Here is a 15662-nt window from a genome sequence, read left to right on the forward strand (position 1 = left end):
GGCCCCAGGCAATAAATGATCTGCTTTCTATCACTATAAATTAGATCTGTCTTCTCTAGAGTATCACAGAAACAGAATCATATAGTAAATATTCTTTTGTGCCTGGCTTCTTACGTACAACATAAAGTTTTATGATTCATCCAGATTGCTGCATGAATCAGTTTTTAACTGCTGATTTTAATTGCTGATAGTATAACATCTTAAGGAGTGACCATATATGTTTACCATTCACCTATTACTGGACAGTTACATTGTTTCCAGTTTGGGGCTATTATGAATAAAGCAGCCATGAACAATCGTGTAGAAGTCTTTTTGTGAACCTGCTTTCATTTCTCTTGGGTAAATACCTAGAAGCAGAATGGCTGGGTAACATGGTAAGTATATGCTTAATTTTATAAGAAATTGCTAAACTGTCTCCCAAAGTGGTTGTCCATTTTTGCATTCCCACCAGCAATCTGTGAACACTGTAGTTTTTGTACAACACTTAGCCATTATAGCCAATCTAGTGAGTGTGTAGTGGCAACTCATTGTGGTTTTAATTTGCATTTCCCTGATGACAAATGATGCTGAGCATCTTTCCATTTGCTTATTGGTTCTTTATCTTCCTTTGTGATGTCTGTTCAAATCTTTTGCCCATTTTTAAATTGAGGTTTTTGCTTTATTATTGAGTTTTTTTTTTTTTTTTGCGGTATGCGGGCCTCTCACTGTTGTGGCCTCTCCCGCTGCGGAGCACAGGCTCCGGATGCACAGGCTCAGTGGCCATGGCTCACGGGCCCAGCCGCTCTGTGGCATGTGGGATCCTCCCGGACCAGGGCACGAACCCGTGTCCCCTGCATCGGCAGGTGGACTCTCAACCACTGCGCCACCAGGGAAGCCCTATTATTGAGTTTTAAGAGTTCTTTGTATATATTTTGGATACAGTCCTTTGTCAGACATATGTATTGAGAATATTTTTTCCCAGTCTGTGGCTTGCTTTATCATTTTAATGGTGTCTTTTAAAGAGCAAATGTCTTTAATTTTGTCCAATTTATCATTTTTAAATAGTTCAGGCTTTTTTTTTAAAGCAATTAATTAATTAATTAATTAATTTATGGCTGTGTTGGCTCTTCGTGTCTGTGCGAGGGCTTCCTCTAGTTGCAGCAAGCGGGGGCCACTCTTCATCGCGGTGAGTGGGCCTCTCACTATCGATGGCTTCTCTGTTGCGGAGCACAGGCTCCAGACGCGCAGGCTCAGTAATTGTGGCTCACGGGGCTAGTTGCTCTGCGGCATGTGGGATCTTCCCAGACCAGGGCTCGAACCCGTGTCCCCTGCATTGGCAGGCAGATTCTCAACCACTGTGCCACCAGGGAAGCCCATAGTTCAGGCTTTTTTATGTCTTATATTTCTTGTCTAAGAAAGCTCTGTCTACCTCAAGGTCAGAAAGATTCTCTGCTTCATTTTCTTGTAGAAGTTTTATAACTTTAATTTTTATGTTTAGGTCTATGATCCATTTTGGGTCAGAGTGAGGTAAGGATCATGGTCCATGTTTTTCCACATGAATATACAGCTATTCCAGCAGTGTTTGTTGAAAAGAAGTACCCTTTCTTTATCAAATTGCCTTCACACTTTTGTTGAAAATCGGTGACCAAATGGATGTAGGTCTATTTCTAGACTTTCTATCATGTTCAATTGATCTCTCTCTATATATACTTCTGCCAAGACCACCCTGTTTTGATTACTGCAGTTTTACAATAAGTCTTGAAATTAGGTAATGTGGGTCCTTCAACTTTGCTCACCTCTTTCAAAGTTGTTTTGATTATCCTAGTTCCTTTGCATCTCCATAAAAACTTTAGAATCAGCCTGTCAATTTCTACCAAAAACAACAACAGCAACAAAAACCAAAATGCTGAGATTTTGATTGGGATTGCATTGAATCTAGAGATCAATCTGGAAAGAAATTGACGTGATATCATTTCCTCCTTAAAATTCAACAGAGAAGCCATCAGGCCTGGAGTTTTCTTTGTGGGAGGTTTTTAATTATAGGTTAGTTTTTTAAATAGATACAGGGCTATTTGGAATTTTACTTTCTTCGGTGTCAGCTTTGACAATATGTGTCTTTCACAGAATTTGTCATAGCATATAAGTTAACAAATTTATTAAGGCAAAACTGTTAATAATATTTTATTATCTTTTTAAAAAATTGAGATATAATTCACATACCATAAAATTCACCCTTTTAAAGTGTACAATTCAAATTTTTTTTAGTATATTCACAATGTTATACAACCATCACTGCTATCTAATTCCCAAACAATATCATCTCCCCCAAAACTATCCTGTACCCATTATCAGCCACTATTCAGTCCCCCTTCTTCCCAGACCCTAGCAACTACTCATCTTCTATTATCTTCTAATATCTGCAGGATCTATAGTAATGGGCTGGTCCATTTTTGGTGTATTCTATTTCCACCGAGATCTAGTTCTAATGCAGGAGTCAAAAGAGTTGAAGTCACATTACAGTCTGGGACTCTGGAGAAATGGGAAAAGAGAGAATTTTCCTGAAGTTTGTTAACTAGGCTCCTATTGCCTAGCAGCACTTTTCAACCAGTGAGAGTGTGTGCCAAGTTACTGAAAGGTTTTGATTACTCCAGCCCTAGGAAAGCTGAAGTCCTTGGCCTAGTCTCCTCTGGTCACAAGCTACCTGCAGTCTGACATTAAAATGCTATTTTTTTGTTATATGATATAAAAAAATTTGGAAGGCGTGGGCCTACAGTACTAAGTCCAAACTAATCAGGATAATATTCTAGGACCTTCTTTCATTTGGTCTCAAACTGCTTCCTGTAATTGCCTGCTACTCCTTTCCCTCTGTCCAATCTTATTCCCACAAACATCCTAGACTCCAGGAAGAATGAAGTATTTTAACCCAAGTAGCCATGCAATTGTGCGCTCTTGAGGTGTTCCCTGTCAAATACTACTAATCCTTTAAGATTCTACTAAAATGCACTTGGGAAACTCTCTGGAAAGGCAGGGACCATGCTCATCTTCCCTTTCAGAAAGCAACAGCTGAACTGAATATGCTGGCGGAGGACCCAATACTGGTAGGCTCTCAGAGTACAAATCTCTTTTTTGTATTTTCGAAATTGTCTTATGAAGAAAGCAAGAAAGGGGTCACCATCATCATTTTGTAGATCAAGGAACGTTCATCCAGAAAATAGTAATGACCTGACAAACTCATACAGAGCTAGAAGAATCCAAGTTTCCTTTATACCATGCCATTTATTGTTATACTATTATTTTTAAATAGAACCCAAAGCCTTTCATTCTAAAATGAGTCCTACCTTAAAAAAATTTTTTTGGACGTTAAAAAAAATTTTTTTGTGGTTAATTTTTTTCAGCTTTATTGAGGTATAAAGACATAAAATGTAAGATATTTAAAGTGTACTTGATATACGTGGTGACCTGATATACATATCCAACCTATCTCTTAAATTGCAAAAACTTCCTAGCAGTGGTCTACAAAAACTTATATTTACTTTAAGATGTAAGACTGATGGGAGAGATGAGAGTTGAGGATAGGAATGAATCCTGAATGTGGTACAGAGCCTTCCACAGGGAAGGGGAGGTGGCACACTGGGGCTCTGGTGCCCTGAAGCCTTATTACTTTACAAGCTACTGTTGGTCACTTAGCTGATTCAGGGCTGTCTCTGTGTGTGGAAGTGTGTGCTGACCACTTCTGGAAATAGAAGAACCAGGACCTTTTCATCTTAAGAAGTAAAACCCACCTATTCCATTTATTTCTAGGTACCCTCTCTACCTGCGTCTGTGTGAACAACGCAGCTGAATAAATATTAGAATCGACACTCAGCTCTTAGATAAGTTTCCATCTTGAGGCACCCTGACTCTGTGACATAGGGCTCTCTGGGGCCCTAGAAACTGTCCCAAAGTCTCAGTTTCTTCCACGACTTCAGGACAAAAGTTTGCAGATTCCAACTGGGGAGCTACGCCTTCCTCAAGTATCTCCCAGGCTTAACCCTGGTGCCTTTCTAAATAAAACTCTATGATTGAAACAAAACATTTCTGACCTTAATCCTTCTCTGAACAAATAATGTTCCACTGTAACAGTAAAAAAAATACAGCATCAAGTCCAGCAGTTTAATATCTAGAATGCATACCCCTGTATTAAAACCCCTACACCTATTCACCATGCCTGCCCTCTACAGAAACTTCGCACTGTATTTTTGTTAGAACCTTCAACTTTACTGCACCCTGAACTGAAAGAGCTTTCCATAAACTGGAATATAACATAATTTATTAATCCCAACCAAATCCAAACCTATATACTTTCTAAAATATCAACACAGATGGAAATTACACCAGAAAATTTATCTAAAAGGATTATAAGTAGAGATTATTTGTAAGCAGTCCTTGGTTTATAATAGCTCCAAGTTTCATCAGGAATGTTATCTAGTTATTTCAGATGCACAAGTGTTTTGTAAGCTTCTGGAAGGCAGAGACAGAAAAGATGCATGGTACAGTGGAAAATAAACAGGATTTAGAATCTGAAGATGTGAGTTCAAACTCCTGGCATCACTTACTAGCTGTGTGACCCCAATGAGTCACTTAACCTCTGTAAGCCTTAGTTTCCTCATCTGTAAAATGGAACAAACTTCACCTACCTCACATGGTTATGGAGAGGAAAAAATAAGGCAAGGTACATATGTTTTTAAAAAAGCATTATGTACAAATATGAACTTTATCTTCTAATTATTTGGGACGTGGGCTTCTCATCACCCCTGTATTTGGGCAAAATTCAGTGCAAAAGACCAGAGTAGGTAACTAAAATGATCTCCTGATGTCTATGTAGGACAGCGTCTTAGTGGTCAGTAAAACCACACACTCTAAGAAAAGTTAGGTATGGCCCCATATATAAAACTCATCACTTTGAAAAAATAACTTTCTAACTCAGTCGCTAAGGGTGCTTCGTGAACACCACCACCTCTCATGCGTACCTGCAGTCCTGGATGTAGGTCCTTGCTATTATTCTCCACCAAAGGAATCAGAACTCTTGGAGGGGAGTTGATTCCATGTTGTGGAATAAAAAGAACTAGGATAGGTCTGAATGTGCTGTTTATTCAATAATAAAAAGCAAGGGTTCTTTAAAATACACAGAGAAGAAAATGTCAGGGATATTTAAAGTCAAAAGGACTAGATTTAAAGGCATTCTCAATGGCCAAGTTGTAACATTTTAGGATTAAAAGTTGAGGCTGTGAAAATATGAGTTCATAATATCCAAAGGATTAAAGTGTACAAAAGTTTTTTTATACAAAAGGAAGGTGACTATAATAGGGTTTTTGTGGGTTTTTGGGTATTTTTATTGATTCTGATAAGAAGGGCAGTCAATACAGGGGACTTTCCTTTCTTCTATTACACAATATAGCTGATATAAAGTGTAGATGTGTGCCTGTTTCTATCTGTATAAGCAGAGAAAGAATATACACAGGAAACTATGAATAAGGAGGAATTACAGGAAAAAGTAGAAATTACAGAAAGACTGGGAAGGACTGATGAGCACTGGTGGTCATACGTAATAGCTCACAAAAGGGGGGCTGTCTAACAGTTAAAAAGCACTGGTGGTCACAAATACTCACCAAGTATCGGTTTGGCCAAAAAGTTCATTCAGTTTTAAGTAAAAATAAAAGACACGTTTTCATTTTCACCAAGAATTTTATTGAACAATGTATTCGCTCACCGAACGAACTTTTTGGCCAGCCCGATAGAATGAGCGTCCAACATAATGTTCCCAGATAATACTTAAGCTTGCAGAGCAGAGCTGACTTCATGAACTCCTATTCTCTCATCTTCTAGCAGTGGTTCCCAGACTTTAGCATGCATCAGAATTACCCAGAGGACACGCTGAGATGCAGATGCCTGGGACCCATCCCCCAGAGTTTCTGATCTAGAGGCTGAGGTTGGGGTGGGGTCTGAGAACTTGCATTTCAAACAACTGATCAAAAGATGCTGGTTGATGCTGCTGGGTCTGGAACCACACTCTGAGGACCACTTTCCTATATGCATCACTAATCGCAGTGATGTGTTTGCTGAAGCATAAGCAGTAGGTTCTGAATAATGGTAACATTCAGGTCACTGTCGCATAATGGCTGGACAGTGTTTATAACCCTGGCCAAGCAAGAGACTAAAATCTCCTCCTTTCAAAGGAAGAAATTAGATTATAAGAAGATAAAACCTGTGTGAAAGCATGAACTAAAGGTCATATTAATGTAGCAACTGAAGTTTATCTAGAAAGACGAAGCTCGGCCTCACAACCAGTGGCAGGGATCTAAAACACTGTGAAGAGACCGAGCCATGGACCCAACCAAGGAGCAGTTAGTTTATAACTGGATAGCAGGACTTTGCCAATTTGAAAAAGTGTTCCTTTTACGTTTTCTTCTGGTCAGGCGATTTCCTGCTTATTTCCCTGGAAAAGGTTATTTGCCTGGGAAAGTCAAAATTATAACTTAAATCTTGGGATGATATCAAAGTAAGTACAGCATGCAAATAAGTACAAAAATAATGAAGAAATTAATTAAGCCCAAGGTGTTGATGTTTTCGAATAAGATGAAGCATAAGTATACACATAAGGTTTGTAACCACTGTATTTGTATATGTCTTATTTACTATTTAAGGGTTTTGATGTATTCAAGAGAATCAGCCAAATTAAACTTGTAACGGCAATTAAGACAATTTAAACAAATCTGTAAGTAACAAGTAATGTTTAATGTCATCTATTAGGGTGGTGTTATTCCTCTTTAGGCACAAGAGCCTCTTGGAACTTCCAAATACCTGAGAGATTGCTGACCTCAGCCAGAAAGTCGACTATCAGGAAAGGTTTCAGAATGATGCTCCAGAGGAGGTAAAGTAGTTTACCATCTCTTACGCTGCTGATTTAAAGGTGGAATGCTGTCATCCCCGAAGAATTCAACTGCAGGATCAAACATACACTGTGCAAAGTGGGGAAGAAAGTAAAACTTATTGAGCATCTACTTAGTACCAATCCAATCTCAGCACCTGGCTCACCGTGCATGCTCAATATCCACTATCTGTAATCCTAATGCAGACAGTGTTAAAAAGGATAAAGAATTATAATAATTATGGAACACAGAAAAGAGATCGATTTACTCTACCTTGAGAAAGGAGTCGAAGAATATGCCAGGGTGAAAAGGCAGGAAGAGATTCCGTATTTTAAGCATAAGGAAGCATCTAAATATGTGGCATCTTCTGGAGACGGCAAGTTCTTATGTATGATTACAGGAAAGGATGTAGGGGGAGAGGTCATCACAAATGAGGCTGGAGAGAAAGGTTTAAGATCAGATCATGGATAGCCTTGAATGTAGCCACACCAAGGAGCGTGGACTTATCATCTAGGTGATGGGAAGAAACAGGATCAGATCTAGGCTTTAAGAAAATCTAACTGAGCTACATACAACATGAAAAGTCTTACAAACATGAAATTGAGAGAAGAAAGCAAGGTTGAAAATGTGATTTCATTTAAAGTTCAAAACTAGACAAAATTAACCATAGTGCTTAAGGATACACATGGTAAAGCTATAAATGAAAGCAAGGAAGCGATTACCACAGAAGTCATTATATACCTGGAAGGGGGGACAGGGGTGGAGTAAGAAGGATATGATTGGGAAGGGACACACAGGGGTTTCTGAGGTGCAGTCATTTTTTTGGCCTGGGTGGTAGTAATGTGGGTGTTTCCTTCATTGAACTGTATGCTACATATATTTTTTGCATTGTATTATATTTCACAATAAAATGTTGTAGAATATATAATTGGAAGCATCTGGAAGGATGATGAGGTGGGCAGAGTCCGAAGACAAGGAGAGAAATGAAGAGTTGGTCACAATAGTACAGGCAAGGGAAGAGAGCTTGAGTAAGGTCACTGGTAGTGGGACAGAGAGGAAAAGAAAAGGGTATTGAGAATTACTTAGAAGTTAGGTTTCAGTGACCCATTAGAAATAGAAAGGAAAGGAGAGGAACGAATCGTGACTGTAAGATTTTTTAAGTTTTAAGCTTGGGAAGCCAGATGTTAGGCAGGAAAAACACAAAGAGCAGGAGACTCATGCAACAAAAAGAATTTGAGATATGATTCACATAGCATGTGAATTCACTCTAAAATTCACTCTTTAAAGTGGACAATTCAGTGACTTTTACTATAGTTACAAGGTTGTGCAACTATCACCATTATCTAATTCCAGACTATGGTTACCACCCAAAAAGAAACCCCATAGTCATTTACTCATGAACAGTCACTCCCCATTCCCTGAGCATCCTCGCCCCTCAAGCCTCATGTGATTTTAAGAGAATAAAAACCTGTTTTGTGGGTTAAAACTGTCTTGATAGAGTAACAGTGACATTCAGTTGGTCTCAGCAGCCCAATCCCCAAAGAGATCTTGTATCAGAGCCTTGATTTGTCTCTCCACAAAGATGGGAGCTCTGGAGAAGTTGAGGAACCTTCTTTTCTCAAGATGTAGAGGGGAACATCCCCAGTCCTAGTTCCACCTTGGAAAGAGACTGAAGTCAACGGGGATCAAGGTGGCAGAGACAGGTGTCAGGTTATAGTGGCTTTCAGCCAGTGGCAGTATCGCACCCCCCAGGGTGTGGAAAGGTGTGTGTGTGTGAGGTGGGGGGTAAGTTGTCACAATGATTGGGGAGCACTCCATTCATCAGAGGGCAGGGGACAGGGATACTAACCTCAAACAGGGCATGGGGCAGTCCTGCATAACCAAGAAGCGTCCTACCCAAAATTCCAACAGAGCTCCACCTCTCCTCTGAGAAGCAATAGGGGCAGAATTCCTATTACTTCTTAAGTCCAAAAGCCAAAATGGAGAGTTATGATCTGTAGTTGGGAACCAGGCCCAGGCCTGAGAATGTATGGTTAAGAATAGCTTAGAGAACAGAAGATTTACATTAGCTCACAGTGAAAAGACAGTATTAATAGAAACCCAGATATTAATAGTGATGAGTCTCAGTTAGCTGAGGAGGACCGTGGCCCAGGACAGGTAGCATTCAACCATCACTTCTCTTGAGTCTTGTGCTACGTGTTAATAGCTGCAGCTTCAGGTACAGGAAAGGGTAAAGGACATATTCAGTGGTACAAACCATCAGAAAGAGTACCTGCAGGGGTATGCCCTATGGTCCATCTTAAAAAAGTAAGAAGGCTCATTAGGGAGCTCTCTATATAAGCACAAACTTTTTCTCTCTCTCCACTGATTTTGTGCGAAACTCTGCCATTGGCCATCCCTTTAATTCCAGCACTGAAGACCCCGTTAAAATTGGCACTTTGCTTTAAGACATGTTTTATATGTGAAGCTCTGGGAAGCATAGGCAGCAGCAGGAGACAGTCCTTAGAGTAAAAGCACCTCTATTCCAGCAGTGAACACAACTAAATAAAACACACATTCGCCTGTGCACCATATTGCAACAGGAACAATTTAATAGCTGAAAGGAAGTTTTGGAGTCAGCTTTGCTACTTATGAACTGCACGAACTTGGGATCTTTCATATCACCAAGCTTCGACTATAAAATGAAGATGATAATCTGGACAGCGTTGTTGTGAGAACCAGAAGTGAAAGGCTGTTTTTTTTCTTTCCCTAAATAAAGAATATAAACGTTTTAAACTTTCCTATAAAATTCTGTTAGAGTATAGAAGTGGGAAAGTTTATATTTGCTATGAGAACAGTCTAACAAAGGAGGAAGCATTTGAACTAGGCTTCAAACACATGATTAGGATAGCAAATGTATTACACTAAAAGTAATAATTTATGCAACATCTTCACTGAGCCACTGCTTTGCGCCAGGCCTGGGCCAGGCAGTGGGTGTTAATGCCTTGGTACTGGTTATTGTATTGCTTTTATATTGCCTCAATACATTTGTTTATTCATTACTTCTTTCCACAAATACCTAAGATGCAATTAGTTTACCAGAGTAGCCAGACACCTAGAAAGTGTTAAGACACCTGGACTCAGGGAGAGGTGGTAACCAGACAGGGGATGGTAGGTCCTGAGAGAGGTTCCTACCAGAAGCTCAGGCCAGCTTAGGCAAAGGCTGGATACCTGAGACACTGAGATGGGGTGGGAGACACAAGGAAGGAGGCATAGGTGAGTTCTACTGACAGTTGTATCTAACAAATAATGCTGTGCAGTTCTGGAGCTACTGATAGAAATCAGCTTCATGTCTTGCTGCAAATGACTAAGAATACGGACTTCCCTCCCAACTCTAGGCTTGGAAACAATTCTTTTTCCACGTCTATGTCACAAGGCAGGACATTATGTAAGACGCCCTGAATCCAATGAATGCTACAATCAACTGAATGCCCCCTGGTGTTTAATGTAAGCTCTGAGCCAGGCCGTCCTATGAAGGAAGAGGAAAAGGTGGAGGAAGAAGAGAAGGAGGAGGAAAGGGGGAAAGGATAAAGTATTTCCCAATAATTCTTCAATAAGAAAATATAGGAAGGCCAGCCTCAGCGGCTGAGGAGGGCAGGAGGAGGTCGCGGGTGGGGGCGGGGGGTGGTGGTGGGAGATGCTGCACTTTGGTGTAAATTGCAGTTGATGAGGGATAGTTTCTCAGACTCAAGTTAGAAGTGAGAGTTCAGATTAAGTGAGGCCGTCAGTGCTGCTCTGAACACCTCAGAAGGGGAGAATGGATTTATCAGGAGTGAAAAAGAAGAGCTTGTTAGGAGTCAAAGAAAACAATAACAAGTCCAGCACTAGGGCTCCTTCTCCTACCAAATGCAAAGACCGCTCTGATGAGAAGTCCAAGGATCGCTCTAAAGATAAAGGAGTCAAGCGAGAAGGGTGGTGGTGGGGAGAAAACTCGAAAGAGGGCTTCCCTGGTGGCGCAGTGGTTGAGAGTCCGCCTGCCGATGCAGGGGACACGGGTTCGTGCCCCGGTCCGGGAAGATCCCACATGCCGTGGAGCGGCTGGGCCCGTGAGCCATGGCCGCTGAGCCTGCGCGTCCGGAGCCTGTGCTCCGCAATGGGAGAGGCCACAGCAGTGAGAGGCCCGCGTACCGCAAAAAAAAAAAAAAAAACTCGAAAGAGGCGCAGCGCTTCCAGTGGTAGCAGCAGCACCAGGTCTCGGTCCAGCTCGACCTGCGGCTCGGGCTCCAGCAGCGGCTGCAGCTCATCTTCGGCATCGAGCCGCTCAGGAAGTCCCAGCACACCCCGCAGCTCCAGCTCCGGCAGCTCCCCTGGCTCTCCGAGTCCTTCTCGGCGCAGGCATGAGAACAGGCGGCGTTCCCGCTCCAAATCCAAACCACCCCAATTAGATGAAAAGGAAAGGAAAAGGCAGAGCTGTCCCCTAAACCCACCAGAGAACACATTGGGAGCCTCACCAGGAATGTGACCAAGATCACATCATGGATATATTCTCCACCTATGGGAAAAGTAGAATGATTGACGTGCCTGTAGAAAGGATGCACCCCCATCTGCCTAAAGGCTACGCAATGTGGAGTTTGAGAAACCAGATGAAGCCAAGAAGGCGCTGAAGCACACGGACAGAGGACAAGTTGTTGGCCGGGAGGACCACTGCCACTGCTGTGCTGGCCCCCTGGCCTAGGCCACCCCCAGGCGAGTCGGCCCTCCCAGGAGAATGCTGCCACTGTCCCCCATGTGGCGCAGGTCACCCCTACGGTTGAGGAGAAGGCCACGTTCCCCTCGGCGGCGCATGCAGGTCCCCCGCCCGCTGCCATCGCAGGAGCCACTCCAGCTCCAACTCCTCCTGATAAGCAGGGCCACTGAAGCTCCGCCCCTGGGAGCTGCATCCCATCCAACTCACCTTTGTCACTTTTCTAGCCGAAGGAGGATCAGTAGGAAAGAAATCCCTCACTCAGGGGCAGGTGTCAAAGGTGAAGGCAGCAACTGAGACGTCTGCCCTGGTGGCAGAGTTCTGGCTGCAGGAGCATTGTTGGTTTGGGGTCATGCTGATAAAGATGCCCTCCAGTTTTCCAGCCAGACAGCTCCCACGTTTCTAGTTCCTGAGAGTCAGTTTGGTGGCAAAGCCAGCGGGGATGAGCAGGGGGCTCCAGGTGGTGGTTCAGCCCCAGCCTGGGAGCACATTTCTCCATTCCACAGATGACCTGAGGCCAATCTGGTGGCCTGCAGAGTCCCTCAGGAAAGGGCGTGCTTTTGCACAGCTGTCACTCCTGTTAGCCTGGCTCTGCTCCCAGCTTGAGTCCTCTTCGGACCTCTAGGGTCAAATACCCCATTATCTGCCCCCAATGGTTCTTTGCACATGTACTGATGCGTGCACACGCGCACACGCACACCCACGTCTCCCTTTCTCTCTCTGAAACTGGTGAGCGAGTTGAGAGCCAGCTCTGCTAGGTCATCACAGAACCCCCTGTTGTACTGGTATTCATGGTGGTCTTGCAGGTTACCTTGGCAACGTGCACATTGCTTTTTTGGCTTTTATTGTATAGTCGGTACTGTAAATTTTCTGTTTTGAGTTTTATAACTTTGTAGCATTTTAGATGATGTTGTGTTTGCGCTTTGTTGGAAAATATGGGAAAAGCAAGAGGGAGATTATTTTGTGTTTTCTCCAAGCTGTGTGCTGTTTAGCGTAAGAATAATAACTAAATACATTTACTCTATGCCAGGCACTGAACTATGCATTTTATATATATTTCATCCTTACCCATCCTATGAGTAGTTACTACTGTTATCTCATTTTACAGATGAAGAAACTGGGGCACGAAGCAGCTAAGTAACTTAACCACAGATAAAAAGCTATGAGGTACCAAAGCGAGGACTTCTGACTCTGTCTTCTGGGCTCTTCTTGCTAACCAAGGCTTCTCCTCTTAAACTCAGACCTGCCTTACATCTCTCAGCTAGGGATTTCTGCAACTTTTTAGGTCTGAAGTATTAAGACTCTCAGCAAGGGTGGTAGAAGCAGGAACTAAAAATAAGACGTTATTACATAATACACTGTTTTATGTTGCATCTTATAACTAGAGGACCTTTGAGTGGTGATCTATCAGAAAAACTGGGTTCAATCATTAGTCTGCTATTTATTGTGTGATCCCAGGAAAGTTCCAGGACCTCTCTAAGACTCATGAAGAAAGTATCACCTGCTCTGTTTATCTTATGAGGTTGTAAAAAGAATCAGTCGTGTGTAAGCGTTAGTGTGTTGGCTTTGGGACCACTCTGAAGATTTTTTAAGTTCTTCAAATGTGTGGATCAATGCAGCTGCCAGATAAACAAAGTATTACCCACTACAATAAAGCAGAGAGTCCTGAGCCTGGATCAGAATCCTAGATTATTGGGAATATTAACAGCCACTCCTGCTTCACATGTGAGCCTCATGTGATGCCTGTCTGACTCGGACGCTCAGTGAATGATTCCTTTCCTTGGCCCATCCCTGCACGAATCCCTCCTACCCCCATGCCCCCACCCCGGCTTTGTGCTTTTGTCGGTGAATTACAAGGGACTTGATACTCCATAGGCTAAGCAATAATCCAGGTAGGAACAGAACAAGAACTGTCTGGTATTCCCCCATCTCAGATCACTGGGGCTCATGAGCAACACTCATTGCCTCCCTATGATTCCTTTTTCCCATGCCCCAAATAGGCTGATTCATTTGTTCAGGGTACACTGTGGAGTCCTGCCAAATGCAAATAAACTGTCTATGGGGCACGTGCCGAGCTATGCTGGGAGCAGGCTCATTACTGCCCCAGTCACTACAACAAACAACAACAAAAGCCTCTAGGCGCAAATTAGCACGCATAATAAACTTAATTCAAGAAACACTGAAGAGACCCTTAGTTGCATTTTAACTTACACAGCACCATTTATCACACAAGTGCCGTGGGGCCTCTACAAACTGCAAATAAGACATTGGTACAGATTAGCTTCTACTACGCCTCAATGACTCTTCCAACTTAAATCCAGCTACCACACACACACACACACACACACACACACACACACACACACACACACACACAGAGATGTGAAGGGAACACAGGGGAGACTGCAGAATAGTCTGCAGTAAAGAGTAACTGAAAAGAACTCACCGTCTGGAAATTATGAGAGAGGTCTGTGTTCTATTCCAAACTGGATTATTCCTTAGCCTCTGGACTTAGAAGTATCAAGTCCAGAAGTATCAAGTCCCCTGTAATTCATGCATAAAAGCACAAAGCCAGGAGGGACGTAAAGGAATCATTCACTGAGCACCTGAGTCAGACAGGAATCACAGGAGGTACTTTACGTAGGACACACATGTAAACAGGGGTGCCTATTAATACTCCCAACAAACGGAGACAAAATCACTGTGATGGTACTCGCAAACCTCTTTTCCAAAGTAATACACAATGTGTTACAAGAGGGACGAAACACCAGATACAGAGACAAATAATAATAGCTAGCATTTGAGCACCTATACAATGTGCCAGTACTGTGCTCAACTCTTTACTCATGTACACTGTCTGATTTTCAATACTCACAACCACCTAGGAAGTACATGATATTATCTTCATTTTGAGGACGAACAAAACGAGCTGCTTGAAATGGTTAAGCATCTTGCCTGGTCCGTCACCCAGGTTCAAATCCCACCTCAATCTTCTTCTGCCTATGTGACCTCAGCCAAACCCCTCAACTTTGCTATGCATTAGCATCCTAACAGTGAACGGGGCTAAGGTCAGCCCTCCCTGCCACTCACTGAATGCTGCAAGGACTACATGTTATACAGAGGAGTAAAGTGCACGGAAAAGTATTTTGTCTTCTCCTAGGTGGACTGCAGTCAACGGCAGGCAGAGACCATTTCACAAGATCTTTTAAAATCCCTGAGAGGAAGACTGTCATGCACATGCGGAATGATTATGCATTCATAATCACTATGAGTGAGTACTGTTATCAACACAAATATGAATACAATGATTATGCATTCAAGATTACAGATGAACAAAAACTGTCTCGTCATCTTCTCAACATATTTACTGAGCACTGAGCATCCACTTCTGTGGCTGGCATTGTGCCACATGCTGTGGAGACACACAGATGAGTATGAGGACTTGGAGAGAGACAGTAGTGCACTAAAAGCAGAGTGACTAAAATGACCATGTGGAATAAAGGTGGCAGTGAGAACTAACACAGCTCAAGTAAGGGTTCATAGTGGCAGGAAAGGAGTGACACAGGGAAGGCTGAGAAAACAGGTTGGGACAGACTGTGGAAAAGCTATAAATGATCCTCTTAAAAGAATTTCAAAAGAGTCAGCAATGGGCTTCCCTGGTGGCACAGTGGTTGGGAGTCCGCCTGCCGATGCAGGGGACACAGGTTCGTGCCCTGGTCCGGGAAGATCCCACACGCCACGGAGCAGCTGGGCCCGTGAGCCATAGCCGCTGAGCCTGCGCGTCCAGAGCCTGTGCTCTGCAACGGGAGAAGCCACAACAGTGAGAGGCTCGTGTACCGCCAAAAAAAAAAAAAAAAAAAATAGAGTCAGCAAACCAAGGAGCTACCTTAAGAGAATCAGAGAAGCACAGTCACATGAGGGAGGAGGACAGTAAAAGGGCAGAAGGAGAAGGGCTCTCAAGTGAACTTGAAGTCTACCCCTAAGTTCTGCTCGAGGCTAGCTGCCTATGCAATTTTTTCCCTCTCCATTCCCCTCTTCTCACTTTATATCAT

The 15662-nt window shown here is 42.8% G+C and overlaps 2 protein-coding genes and 1 pseudogene across 2 annotated transcripts in view; 2 read left to right on the forward strand and 1 right to left on the reverse strand.

The window, feature by feature from the left end:
- USP35 (ubiquitin specific peptidase 35) overlaps positions 1-15662 on the forward strand; it is an 873752-nt gene that overhangs the window by 152500 nt on the left and 705590 nt on the right. The gene's annotated exons all lie outside the window — the stretch shown is intronic.
- The window catches only part of GAB2 (GRB2 associated binding protein 2), a 177065-nt gene that overhangs the window by 74704 nt on the left and 86699 nt on the right, over positions 1-15662 (reverse strand). The gene's annotated exons all lie outside the window — the stretch shown is intronic.
- Positions 10871-11907, forward strand: LOC105748511 (RNA-binding protein with serine-rich domain 1-like; annotated as a pseudogene).

This window comes from Orcinus orca, chromosome 8 (genome assembly GCF_937001465.1).
Source record: "Orcinus orca chromosome 8, mOrcOrc1.1, whole genome shotgun sequence".
In the NCBI taxonomy this organism is placed as follows: Eukaryota; Metazoa; Chordata; class Mammalia; order Artiodactyla; family Delphinidae; genus Orcinus; species Orcinus orca.